At 42.3% G+C, this 13,253-nt stretch overlaps 1 protein-coding gene across 3 annotated transcripts in view; it reads left to right on the top strand.

Annotated features, from left to right (window-relative positions):
- The window catches only part of SEMA4D (semaphorin 4D), a 112,158-nt gene that overhangs the window by 59,252 nt on the left and 39,653 nt on the right, over positions 1-13,253 (top strand). For all 3 annotated transcript variants that reach the window (XM_081930504.1, XM_081930506.1, XM_081930505.1), the window contains exon 3: positions 11,957-12,076. The gene's annotated coding sequence lies outside the window, so the exon portion shown is untranslated. The remainder of the gene's footprint in view (positions 1-11,956; positions 12,077-13,253) is intronic.

Below are 13,253 nucleotides of genomic sequence, written 5' to 3'. Positions count from 1 at the left end.
TGAGTTTGTGTTTGTGAGTGTGAAAGAATAGACTCAGTACCTGTCCCTTCTAGCAGAACCTGGGATCAAGGCTATCAACACCCTTCTATGATGCATCTGTGATCAGTTCTCAGTTTTCTTGTCCCCTCCCTGTCTTGCCATATCACTTTACGCATGAAACGCACACTTGTAAGCATGACTCTTAATAGTTATGGCAGTGGAGTCTTGGGATATGAAAATTCTTTTTATCTACTTTTCATATGTGCCTCTTTTTTATCATCAGCTTGTCATAAATGGCTCTCCACACTGTATTTCATTTTGATTGGGTGGGGGAAAAGCTCGTATTAAGCTTTGCAGGAGTTAAAACTCATGTAACACCAATGAGGCTGTTGTGCAAGTAGAGCTTCCATTAATCCCCACGCAGTCATGCTCTTGCACAACTTGATATGAAATTTGAAGTGCATGTATTGAAAGATCTGCACCTGGGTTTGTGAACAGAGGAGAGAGGCAAATTATATGATACAAAAATGCAGTAGATTTCTGATACCCAGTTATTAGCATAAAGGTCAAAGTGACCTATACTTCATGCCAACCCAAAGCTTTGTGTGAAGGAACAAACAGTGCTGTCTAAAAAGTGTTGTTATTTTTTAACGTTACTCCTTAATTGAACTGATGCATTTAAAACATGACCCAAAAAGTATGTATAAGACATGGCAGTACAGGTTTGTTTCACAATTTGCTCTCTGCGATTCTGTTCTGATCTGGGCCTGCTGCTAAAAAATAGTGGTGTTGAATTGCGTAACGAATCCCCACAGTTTATACAGATTTCCTTTCCACTCCATACACACACACACACACACACACACACACAGCCAATTGCTGTTGTAAATCATTCCTTTCTTTTTGCAGATCAAATTAGCTAAGTCAAATTACCGTATTTTTTGCTCTATAAGACTCACTTTTTCTCTCCTAAAAAGTAAGGGGAAATGTGTGTGCATCTTATGGACCGAATGCAGGCTGCGCAGCTATCCCAGAAGCCAGAACAGCAAGAGGGATCGCTGCTTTCACTGCACAGCAATCTCTCTTGCTGTTCTGGCTTCTGAGATTCAGATTTTTTTTTTCTTGTTTTTCTCCTCCAAAAACTAGGTGCGTCTTGTGGTCTGGTGCGTCTTATAGAGCGAAAAATACGGTAGCTCCAGTCCTAGGCTCCTTTGGACTGTAAGCTGCTTGGAGGCAGGGACCTTGCTCTAGTGACACAGGGCCTAAAATTTCCCAGAACTTTATTTCTTCAGGGAAATCTTCTGCTTCTATAAGTTCATTTGTAACAACCAATGGATGCCAATTGTAAATAAATATTAGACAAGTTTGACCATTTCACTGTTGTTTTTTTAAGCTTTGTTCACTGAACACAAATGCAGTAAACATGCTAAATCATATCACTTTTCTGATGCAGACTGAAACAAACAAACAAACAAAAACAAACAAACAAACGTGAATTACCTTCAATTTGCACAGGAAGGCTTTTTGGCAAATTTTGCAATTCAAAAATTTCCAGCAAACTCACATCACTGTTTAACTCTTGTGTTACTCTGTGGTGTTTAAAACGCTGCAGGGCAAATGTATGGCTGAATGCCCCAATCTAGGTGCAATTCTGATTGGCAAGCCCAAGGTGCTCAGTGGTTTAGACCACAGCGCCACCCGCGTCCCTTAAAGATTCTTTAGGCAACCTTAATGTAGTTACACCGAGAGTCCCATTGGAAACCAATGGAACAAGTTAAGCTGTGGTTGAATATACGGTACATGCTTTTACTTTCAGTAGGACTTATTCACCACCATTTTTGGCTAGACTGGGGCCCATAACAATAATCTAAAAAATGAAACAAAGTTAGCACACTCAGGATCACTACTTCACCCTGGTTGTGGCCATGACAGCACCGTTTGACAAAAGAAGGCACACTCATTTATGTATGCGGAAGAAGGGAAGTTCTTAACTGTTGTGTTGCCTGCTAGTTGCCATCCTGTCCTAGGACCTTACTAAGAAAAAGGACGAACATTGGACATGTAGTCAAAGAAGAAGAAGAGGAGTTGTTTGGATTTGATATCCCGCTTTATCACTATCCAAAGGAGTCTCAAAGCGGCTAACATTCTCCTTTCCCTTCCTCCCCCACAACAAACACTCTGTGAGGTGAGTGGGGCTGAGAGACCTCAAAGAAGTGTGACTGGCCCAAGGTCACCCAGCAGCTGCATGTGGAGGAGCGGGGAATCGAACCCGGTTCACCAGATTACGAGACTACCGCTCTTAACCACTACACCACACTGGCTATGGCAGTAAGGATTTCTGCACCACATAACAATTTTGCATGACTCTGAATCTGACACTTCCCATAACCAACCCACAATGTTTGCCTTTCACGATGTCTCAGATCTGTTTGCGGTACCACAGATGGAGAATTTGTGCCGGCGTGCCGGCCATTGGACTGATTTGGAAGACAGGTAAAATGCATTAAAATGGTTTGGTCACTCAGACATAACTCATTCCTGTTTCTGATCTGGGCTTCTCTTTCAAAGCACAGGCTGTTAAGTGAAGCCCCCAAAATCAAAGTTTTTTGCTTCTGAGCGCTGATATGTTGAGTTGGCTGAATGTGGCTGAATTAATGTTTCCAGAAGGATTTGGCCTCAAGGGAATTGTTCATTCTTACTTCCTTGGTAACATTAAATTTGATTGTTATATAATGTGGATTCATTCTTTGGAGTTATTAGAAAGACAACAGGTTTGCAGCCTTCCCAGAACGTTCCCCTGTATTCTGTTTAGTAGTATTCTTTCCCCCGCTGTTGTTTGTTTTTATAAGGAGGGCGAAGACTCCTCGGGGTGCTTTTCCTTTTAGTTTTCTTCCTGTTCTTTGCTTTTGCCTTCAGAAAAAGAGACAGAGCTTTTTTGTGTGGAAGGGAGGATGAAAAACAAACAAGGAGGCAGATCTTCAAAACTACCTTTGTTTTCTTTTCGTGATTGCCACGATGCCACGCACACTTTTTAATATAGAGAAGAATGTTCTTGCTAAGTAGTCCTATTCCATCATGGAAGGTTGGCACGAGAAAAGAATGCAAAACATCCTTGTCTGTCTGTCTATTGCCTTTATGTAAGGTAGACACGAGGGCAATCTCTCCATCTGATGATGTTCTTGGGCCGCATACCGGTGAGTTCGACTTGTGCTGATTATGGGTTAGGCCCGTCAAGGAAGGCATGTATGGAAAGAATAAGGTTCATTTGAGCACATTGATTTTAATGACTGTCACATACCATTGAGTACCGTATTTTTTGCACCAGAACACTCACTTTTTTCCTCCTAGAAAGTAAGGGGAAATGTCTGTGCGTGTTATGGACGAAATGCCTACGGGTGGCATGCCTACGGATTTTCCTCCTCTAAAAACTACGTGCGTGTTATGGTTGGGTGCGTGTTATAGAGCGAAAAATACGGTACATTTTTATGAAATGTGGCGGGCGACGACGAAAAGAGAAGACATATGGGGGCGAAATCCTGCCTGCCCAGAGACTCTGTCTGAATCTGCCCTACTTTTCTGCCAACGGAAAAAACACACCTCCATTTGTCCCCAGACCAGGCGCAGCATGTGTCACACCAAAGCCTTCCACACCTGGGTTGTGAGGCAGGTTCCAGCTGTTGGTTTGCATTTCTTAGTACAGAAAGTATTGATCTGATGTGTAGAGATCTTTCCTATTCTAATTATTTCAAGAGGGTTTGGGAGGCTTCCCCGTGTGAAAGAAACTAGCAAGAAGGTTTATGATGTTTGGGTTATTCCTTCAGAGAAGCTGAGTACAGTTGGCTTAAACTGGTCCTGTTATCTCCTCTTCAAGGTCATGCTGACTATAATAGTAAGGCCATAAGGAGCCTGGTTTCACTTTCTCTTTCTATCTCTTTTCCTTCTGGAGTGGTGTTCTGTACATAGTATGCTTAGTGTTGAGGTTTAGACTTCTTATAAGTTATTGTAAGTTTAAATTAAGTCTGCCGCAACTGGATTTCTTATGGACAGGGCCAATCCTGAATGTATTGGATTTGCGACCATTATGCTCATTTGCCTTCAGTAGCAGTACAGCTCTGCTGGATGAAATACCATTGCCTCTGGTCTATTGTTTGGGAATCCTGCAACATGTTTAAGTTTTTACTCTGCTAACTATATGCTGGAATCTGCTCTGGAGACATATATATATCAGTTTCCAATAAAAATCTTCCGATTATTAACAAATCAAATACAATACAATACAATATCACCAATTATATATTCCAGATTCAAATAATTTCAGGGGACTCCCCATGTCCTGGTTTCTAGAGGCAATATCTTTTGTTTATATTCTGCTTTCTTGCCTCTTGGTTCCAATTTCCTAATTCTAATTGTCCATCTTCATCTTATCAGTCTGTCACTCTCCGTTATGTGACTCAAAATCTTGTTTTAACAGATCTTTAGATCTAATTAGCATGCGGGGGGGGGCTTTTATTCCATATTTTCCTTGTTGGTTTATTTTGAAAAGTGGATCAATATTGAGTTAGAACTCCCATGACATCAGCAAGATCTCACGGGGCGCACAAGATCTCGCAAGAAGCTGCTGCCCCTTCTCCATTGGAGGCAGCGGGGCAGGCATGACACCGCCTCTTGGTGGATGCCTCAGTCTGCCTCATAGTCAGGCCAGGCCTGCTGCAAGGTTTTTAACAGAATTGCCTTTCACTTACCTCGGAAAAGTTGTGGTGTTCATTAGTATTCTCTTGCTGTGGTTTGCCCATATGGTTGGACTGCATTGACATGCCATGACAGAACAGCAGTTGAGCAAGTCGCTATGAAAACCTCTCAGGCAGGAGGTGGAGAACCACTTGACGGCCGTTTTAGGTCCCAGGGTCCGGTGTGATAAAAAGAGAAATAGTAGCCTCACCACACAGTAAAACCCTGTGGTTATTTTCACAGTTAAACCTATTGTAAAAATACAAAAAAATAAAAAATGGAAACGGGAGTGTTAAGTTAATAGGTTTAAGTGTCAAGGAGCATATTACTCACAGTAGACCGAAATGCAGGCTTTGTGGTTTAGCATTTCATCCTCTGGCAGAAGTTTCTTTTCGCAGATGTTCTCACTTTACTTTCATGGTGAAGCACAGCGTGCGCAGGACAGTTCTGTGGCTACCATTTTTAGAACGGTACTTGCAGTAGTAGCCAACACATACGTACATATTTATAGTTAGTGAGGTTTGGGGCTGCAAGCCTTACGAGGTCGTTTTAAGTGTATGCCGGTTTTATTGTTGCATCCTCTGTGAACCTTAAAATAAATTTGCCTCAACAAAACCCTGTCGTTTCTGACCTAATAGACCCTGCAGTGGCCTCTGTTGTAAGGATGTGGTTGTCTAACTATAACTGTTGGAAGTGTGGATTCCTGTCCAACTTTCTCTGCCGTTGCCCCATTTGGGAATTAAGTTTCTGGAACCATCCCATGGCTCATGAGCTATGGAATCTCCGGAGCACAGCAAAATGCCTGATATTGGAAGATTTTTTTCCACCTTCGACAATTAAGTACGTTGCAAACTTGCACTCCCTGTCCTTCGTCAAGTTAGGAGAGCTACACTGGGAATGTGGAAAAGGCGGCTATGTAACTTTTTGATCTGCCTTCACTAAAAGTGAATGAATGTGACACAGATACTGGTTCCCCTAAGAAACCACCACAAAATTATTGCAAAACAATAAATAAAGTTTGCCGATTTCCCCCCAAAATTTGCATATTCTACAGTATGTGTTCACTATTAGCCTTCCAGTGTTGGGGGTTAGGGGATGTTCTTTCCCCACTGCCTAATTTCCCCCAGAGCTTTTATTTTGGCAGGGTTTTGAAATTAACAAGCACTTAGATTTAGCGGTTGGATATTTGCCTGGGTCTCCTAGTAAGGAGGCATAAACAGGAAGCAGAAAGAGAGAGGTTTATAAATGCTTTAATTGCATCTTGGAGTATCTTTTCCTTTTATATATTTGGACGCTTTGAACATTGCACTGCAAAGTTGTAATAATTCCAGCTTTTATAATGAATCTAGAGCGTTGTTGTAATTCGTATAACAGAGCCTCAAGAAAACTTACGTTTCCTTTGAAGATCACTATTATGCTATTCTATTTAAGTTGTTCCAGGCTTCCAGTCATTCATATTCAAATGGATTTTCCCCACTCCCTGTTGGTGTGATGTGGTTGCCAAAATAATTAGTGGTTTGTTTTTCTTCAGTGATAATAAGCTGTGTGATTGATCACATGACCTCAATATCTACAGTAGTTTTTGCCAACCTGGTGTATCCTCCAGGTTTTTTTTGACTACAACTCCCATCAGCCCCTGCTAGTAGAATGAATATCCACACAAACTGCCACCTGATTAAAATGGTGCTTACCCAGGATTTTGCTAGTATCTAAAAGGTCCGTTTAAATTAGTTTCTGTGAATGCTCTGACAGCTGGTTGTATGTGCTATTGCGAGTTGGTTTTATACATGAAACGCCTATAATTTTGCACACACATGCAACTTTCAGTCACAGCTGTATTTTTAAAATATGCTTTACATATAAATGGATTAAGGCTGATGGGAATTGCCGTCCAAAATATCTGAAAGTTGATCTACAGCAGAGTAACGGAGAACTGCTAGGTGCATCTAAAAGGACAAAGAACAACAACCCATATGTGGTGAAAAATATCAGCGTTTTTGTTTATAATTTTTAAAGCAAATTAAATCTTTATAAGTTATGAAGAGATTTAAAGTTTGGGGTAAGTATGCACGAGAATTTCCCATACACCTGGTTTGTGCGCCTGTATATAAGACCAATGCGCTGTTGACTCCCAGCTCTTTCTCTCCTGCCTCTAAATCCAGTAAAAAATGTTCAGTATCCAGATCTGTGTTGTTGACAGCAGACTGGATGTCGGTACAGTCGCATTGTCCGCGAGTAACTGTGTTCTGTTGAGAACAACACCAGGCAATGGCTTTCCCCCACAGTACTGAGTAGGGAGATTCCACGGTAGTTGTTACAATCATGGCAATCACCTTTCTTCTAATACAGAGGGTCACAGTGCCGGAGTCGTGCATGTCTTGTGGCACAGATGATTTCCCCCATCACTGAAAGACAAAGCCATGGAGGTGTGTCCTAAGGGAGGAAATGAGGTTGGTTTCAGCACTTCTGTTGGGATCCCATCCTGTCCTGAGGCTTTTCCACCTGCCTAGAAGTTGATGGCATCCTTCAGTTCTTCAAGGGGAGGAGGGATATCTAACTCTTACAAGACAGGCAGAGTCTGGATGATGTCTACTGCAGTCTCTGAGACCATGGTTTCTTTATGCAAGTATAGTTCTTGTTGGTGCTCTGCTCATTGCGTCATCTGCTTGCTGCAGATGGGGACGCGGGTGGCGCTTTGTCTAAACCACTGAGCCGCTTGGGCAGGGGTCCCCAAACTTAAGACCTGCAGGCCGGATAAGGGCCGAGGGACTCGTTTATCTGGCCCGCTGCAACCCGTGCTGCCCGCTCTTACCTGTGGTGCGCTGTGCTGTACTGCGCTGCGCTGCGTGGTTGCCCACTTCTGGGTCGGAGGAGCACCGGAAATAACGCTTGTGCATGCGCACCTCTGGGTCAGGGGAGGCCCGTGCACATGCTCACAAGCTATTTCCGGAAATAGCATGTGCACACATGGGGACGCGCTCCTCCGGCCCTCCGCAGAATCGGCGCTGGAGACACCGTCCCGAGGTACAGTAGGTTTGCTGACCCCTGCTCTTGGGCTTGCTGGTTGGAAGGGTGACGGTTCGAATCCCCACAACGGGGTGAGCTCCCGTTGTTCGGTCCCTGATTCTGCCAACCTAGCAGTTCGAAAGCACGTCAAAGTGCAAGTAGATAAATAGGTACCGCTCTGGCGGAAAGGTAAACGGCGTTTCCGTGCGCCCTGGCTTCCATCATGGTGTTCTGTTGCTCCAGAAGCGGTTTAATCATGCCAGCCACATCAGCCAGAAGAAGAAGAAGAGTTTGGATTTGATATCCCGCTTTATCACTACCCGAAGGAGTCTCAAAGCGGCTAACAATCTCCTTTCCCTTCCTCCCCCACAACACTTTGTGAGGTGAGTGGGGCTGAGAGACTTCAGAGAAGTGTGACTGGCCCAAGGTCACCCAGCAGCTGCATGTGGAGGAGCGGAGACGCGAACCCGGTTCCCCAGATTACAAGTCCACCGCTCTTAACCACTACACCACACTGGCTCCCTTGGCCTTTCTGTGAACAAATGCCAACTCCCTTGGCCTGAAAGCGAGTTGAGTGCCTCAACCCCACAGTCACCTTTGACTGGACATAACCACCCAGGGGTCCTTTACCTTTACCTACCCTTCATCTGCTTGCTGAAGTCTGAGATGAGCTCTCCAGCAATGTTTTCACCAATGCTGTTTTCCTGACAGTTGGCATGTCTTCATGCCTTGGTGCATTTTTCAAATGTTGCTGTTGTCAGCAGCGAGTTGAATGCCCTGACACAGCTTTAGCCAGTAACTATTGGCACTTTCATCTGGCAATCTGCTGGACGCCACTACTTTAGTATGGACGTCTGCGAAAAGAGCCTGTAGAGAAATGTAGAAACGAGGCATGCGGACTTCTGAACAATCATTCATGCAAATCACAAAGAACGAGTGGTTCATCCATCACTACCTCAGAGCGGTTGACTATTCCCAAGCACACACCTCTCCCTCCAGGCGGACGTGGCTTAAAAAGGGATAAATGAAGGGTTTTATTTGGAGTTTATTTGCAACATGTCGTCTTGGACGGCCTGAGATTCATTTCCCAGTGTGCTTATATGTGTAACTGTGTCAGAGTTACTGGCACGCTGTGAATAGCAATTTATTTCTACAGTTTTGATTTCTGAGCAGGCAGGAAGCCAATGGCTGGTATTAAGTGCTGGAAGGCCAGCTCTGCGTGTAATAATAGAGTTCTATCCTCCCTTGCACTCATTTGAACTGAGGGCAGCGTTCTCAATTCACAGGCTTGGCATTGGGGGAACGATTGCTGCCACAGGCACATTAAAGTTAACATATAGTAATCCCACAAATGACTTTTTAGTAACCATCTGAGATAGTCTAGATGGAAATAGCCTTGCTGGGCTTCTGCATATCAATGAAGCACTCTTTACTGGTCTAGTGTACAACTTGTTTCTTGCAAGAGTACCCAGCCCTATAAGAACTACAGAATATACAAAAATGGCGTAGATGTTGGTGGGTGCTGCTGCTTGCCATTTATCATGTCATAAACTATTACTGTGGTTAGCTTAGCCCAGGGTGCGTAGACTCAAATAATCTATGTAGGCTGTTTTTTGTTTTAAGAAAAGGTCTTGTAAAATCAGCTGCAATAAACATGCAATACTGCGTCAGGTGGGAGGATTTGAGATGAAAATACAAAGCCTATCTAGGGCTGTGGGAGTCTCTCATTTAGTTCTTCCGCAAATGTTTTTCACTTAGTTGTAGATTGCTTGAAACGTGGAATTTGAATTGTGTGCAGTTTTCAAGGTTGCCAAACTATTTTTTTTTTAAGGCAGCTCAACTGCTGGTCAGGAACACCTTGATACAAGACTTTGTGGGGTTGTAGGCTTGGAGGAAGATGTGACTGAAATTTCTTGCGAAAGTACATTTGATGTGGCTAACCGTGTTTAAACACCTGCACCTATATATACAGTATATATATATATATAGAGAGAGAGAGAGTGTAGTTTTGTGGCAAGAGTGAACGAGTGTTTGTAAAAGTTCAACTGAACACCAAATGTATTGCAGAATGCAAAAAGATCTTGCATTTTGGTGAAACCAATTTGAGTTCTTTGCTTGTCATACTTTCTTTAGAATTGTCTTTTGAGCTATAACTTTTCAGTGGCATTACTCAGCAAGAGTCTCAGAAGCAAGAGTAATCATTCAGTAATCTACAGACTGTAAACTTCCATTGTAAGTAGAGCTTTGTCTTGCAAATCAGATGTTGGAGGTATAAACTGCTGATTATATCGTCAAACAGCAACAGAGGCAGCATAACATTTAACATTTCCAGATAATGCTAGCACCTGTGTGGTGTGTGTGTGCTCGTGTGCACATAGACACTTCAAAATTTGTTCATAATTTAGAGTGCGATATGCATGTCTACTTGGAGTAAGTTTTATCGTGTCCACAGGAAAGCGGGTATAAGATTGCAGCCGGGTATAAGATTGCAGTCTTAGAGAGGGAAGCACCTTCTCTTGGTTTCTAAATTACTGGTTGCATTTGATGGGACCCAAAAGAGTAACCAGGGCAAAGTTTCTTAGCAAGACATTTCCCTTCTGAAAAGCTTTCCTGCATTCCTTCTCCTGCTTCTTTTTCGTCTTCTTTGTTCTTTGAGGTCTCTATAACACTACAGAGTTAAATCCTCTGGGCAACAGCTGTTTCATGCCATTTATAACCAGCCCTGTCATGAATTAATGCAACCCGATACTATTGTTGACTATCCAGAAAGCCTTGAAATACTTAACGGTGTGATTATTTCAAAAGCTGAGATACCTGTGTAATAGCTGCAAAAGTGCTTTGATTCCACTCACCCCTTTTAAATCTGTTTAAAAGCCACCAAGGCTGGGGGAGGGGATGTTAAAGTGTGAATTAAGCATTTGCTTTCCCTAAAAGCAGCCTGGCAGAAAAAAGCATCCTGCACTTAATATGGCTTTTGCTACATTAGATCACCACAGTGGCGGCTGACGATTCCACTTTGCCTGGAATTTCTTCCACTTGAAATAAACTTCCAACTGGAATTAATCTGAGTTGGTAGAGGAATTGCTATTGCTTTTATTGGGCGCAAGATTTCATCATACTGCTTTCTTGCCCGCCTCTCATTTCATATAAGTACTAAACATTTGGCAGCTATATCTTGTCACAATGGTAGACTTGTCAGATTTATGAGGCTACTAACTTTGAATGTACGGTACGGCCTACCCGCTCGGCCGTGTCATGCTTCAGCTTTTATACCAGGAATGGTTTGTGTGTGGTACCAATGACAACTTAGTGGTCGGCTGAATACAAATGCTGCCATTTTGGAGCCCTAAAAATTATTTCAGAAGACTTTTCTAATCTCAAAACTTGAATATCAAAAACCCTGTATTAAACAAGATTGTCCAGTTGCACCAGTGTGGGGCTTCATTGAAGGTAGGGGGTTGTTCACCTGTGCAGAATATTTATTATTTATTCATTAAATTTGTATATAACCCTATATCAGTGATGGCCAAACTTGGCCCTCCAGCTGTTTTGGGACTACAACTCCCATCATGCTTAGCTAACAGGACCCAGTGGTCAGGGATGATGGGCATTGTAGTACCAAAACAGCTGGAGGGCCAAGTTTGGCCATCACTGCCCTATACCCATAAGTCTCAGGGCGGTTCACATCCCTGCACATTGTGAATTGAACCCATCGTGCCTCCTGATGATCTGCATGTAGACTGGGACCCTGCCAGAGCCAATACAGGCTGCATTATATTTGTGTATCACTCATATTTCCAGGTTCTGCATAGCTAGGTGGGGAACCTGAGGCCCTCCAGATGTTGTCATACTAGGCTGTCTTGCATGAATTTTCTAGATCAAATTCAATTGGTTTTTAGGCCTAGTATTGGCACAGAAACTTCTTAGGTTGCTCTACAATGATTACCAGATGGACAGGGTATAAATATGTTGTTGTTGTTGTTGTTACTGTTACTACCTCTTTTGGGAGAGAGACAGGGGGATTGTTTCCCTTTTCATAACCTACAATTTTTGTGTGTTGGTGTTTTAACCTAGTTTTTCAACAACAACAAAAAAGAATTATATTTTAGGTTGTTTCTATAGTGCTGGTTTTAATGGACGTCCGTGTTTGTTTTTAATATTGTAACTTGCTTTGAGTTGCTGTGGCACAAAAGTGACTAATAAAAGTTATTAAATAATAATATTTTTTTGTTTTCTTTAACAGAACTGAAGATTTCTGGGCTACCTTGCTGGACCTCATTTACTATGCCATAAAGAAATCAGATACTTTAAAGAGTTAATTCCTGGGAAGGAAAACAGAAAAAAAAAATCCAAATGGTGACAGGTACTGTATTATATCATTTTTTCAATTTCACTTCCATCCTCCCCCCCTTTGTGTGTGTTAATACTACACACAGATCTGTCAAAGTAAGTTAATTGATGTTTAATTGATATTTAGGAGCTTTCAGTGGGGATTCTTTTTACCTTCCCGCCAGAGCGGTACCTATTTATCTACTTGCACTTTGACGTGCTTTTGAACTGCTAGGTTGGCAGGAGCGGGGACTGAGCAAGGGGAGCTCACCCCGTTGTGGGGATTCGAACCGCTGACCTTCTGATCGGCAAGCCCTAGGCTCTGTGGTTTAACCCACAGCGCCACCCACATCCCTTACATCACTTTTACCCCACCCCAAATTCAGCTGCTAGTGATCTTTGCCCGGTAGAAAGAAACTTAGATCCAAATTCTTCCAACAGCTTGACCCTTAGCACAGTGAATCTTGCAGCTTAATTTGCTGTTAAGTTTACTGATTTACAGAGTGGATTCTAGCCAGCTTCTTATTCTGTTCATTTTTTCCCCTGGTGGCTCTACTGTTCTACATTTCCCCTTTCCCCCCGTTTTTTCTTTGCATATCTTTAAAAGTGTTCATTGGCTCATAGATAGCGCTGTGAAATGTATGACTCAAAACACCCTTTTTATTATTTCAAGAATCATAATAGTCCTTTACTTCTCTCTTTAAAAATAAGCAAATCTTTGTGTTAGAAATGTTTATGTTGCTGTGGTAGCGATACAATAATGGGCTCTTAGATGTTAATTTTATGGGACAAGCACTTTATGGATTATTCTGCTTTATATACCTCCCCCATCCAAGTAGTCCATAGTGCAGAAAAGGATCTGCCATTGACATTGTCAACTGACTTGTCTTTTCTTTTCTGAAATCTTCTTACATGACTTTCACAATTTAACTACAGATAACAAATTATTTGCATAGATCATAAAGGTTGCCTGCATTTTACATAACTAATGCTTATCAGTTTACATTAAAACAACCGAACAATAATATAATACTGGTTAGAGAAGATGACATTTTTTTCTGAACCTCTTGGAGGTTTCTTCTATAATGAAGTGGTACTGATATATAGCTTTTATGAAATAAATAGACAAACAGCAGTAGACTCTACCATATTTTCAAAGTAGAATGGCCTGGTTAGTTGAATTTTCTGATAAACTGGGTATCTTTCTTCAC

Source organism: Podarcis melisellensis (assembly GCF_964234715.1).
Source record: "Podarcis melisellensis genome assembly, chromosome: 11".
Lineage (NCBI taxonomy): Eukaryota > Metazoa > Chordata > Lepidosauria > Squamata > Lacertidae > Podarcis > Podarcis melisellensis.
The sequence above is the reverse complement of the archived record's forward strand: the minus strand, read 5'-3'. Positions and strand labels throughout refer to the sequence as shown.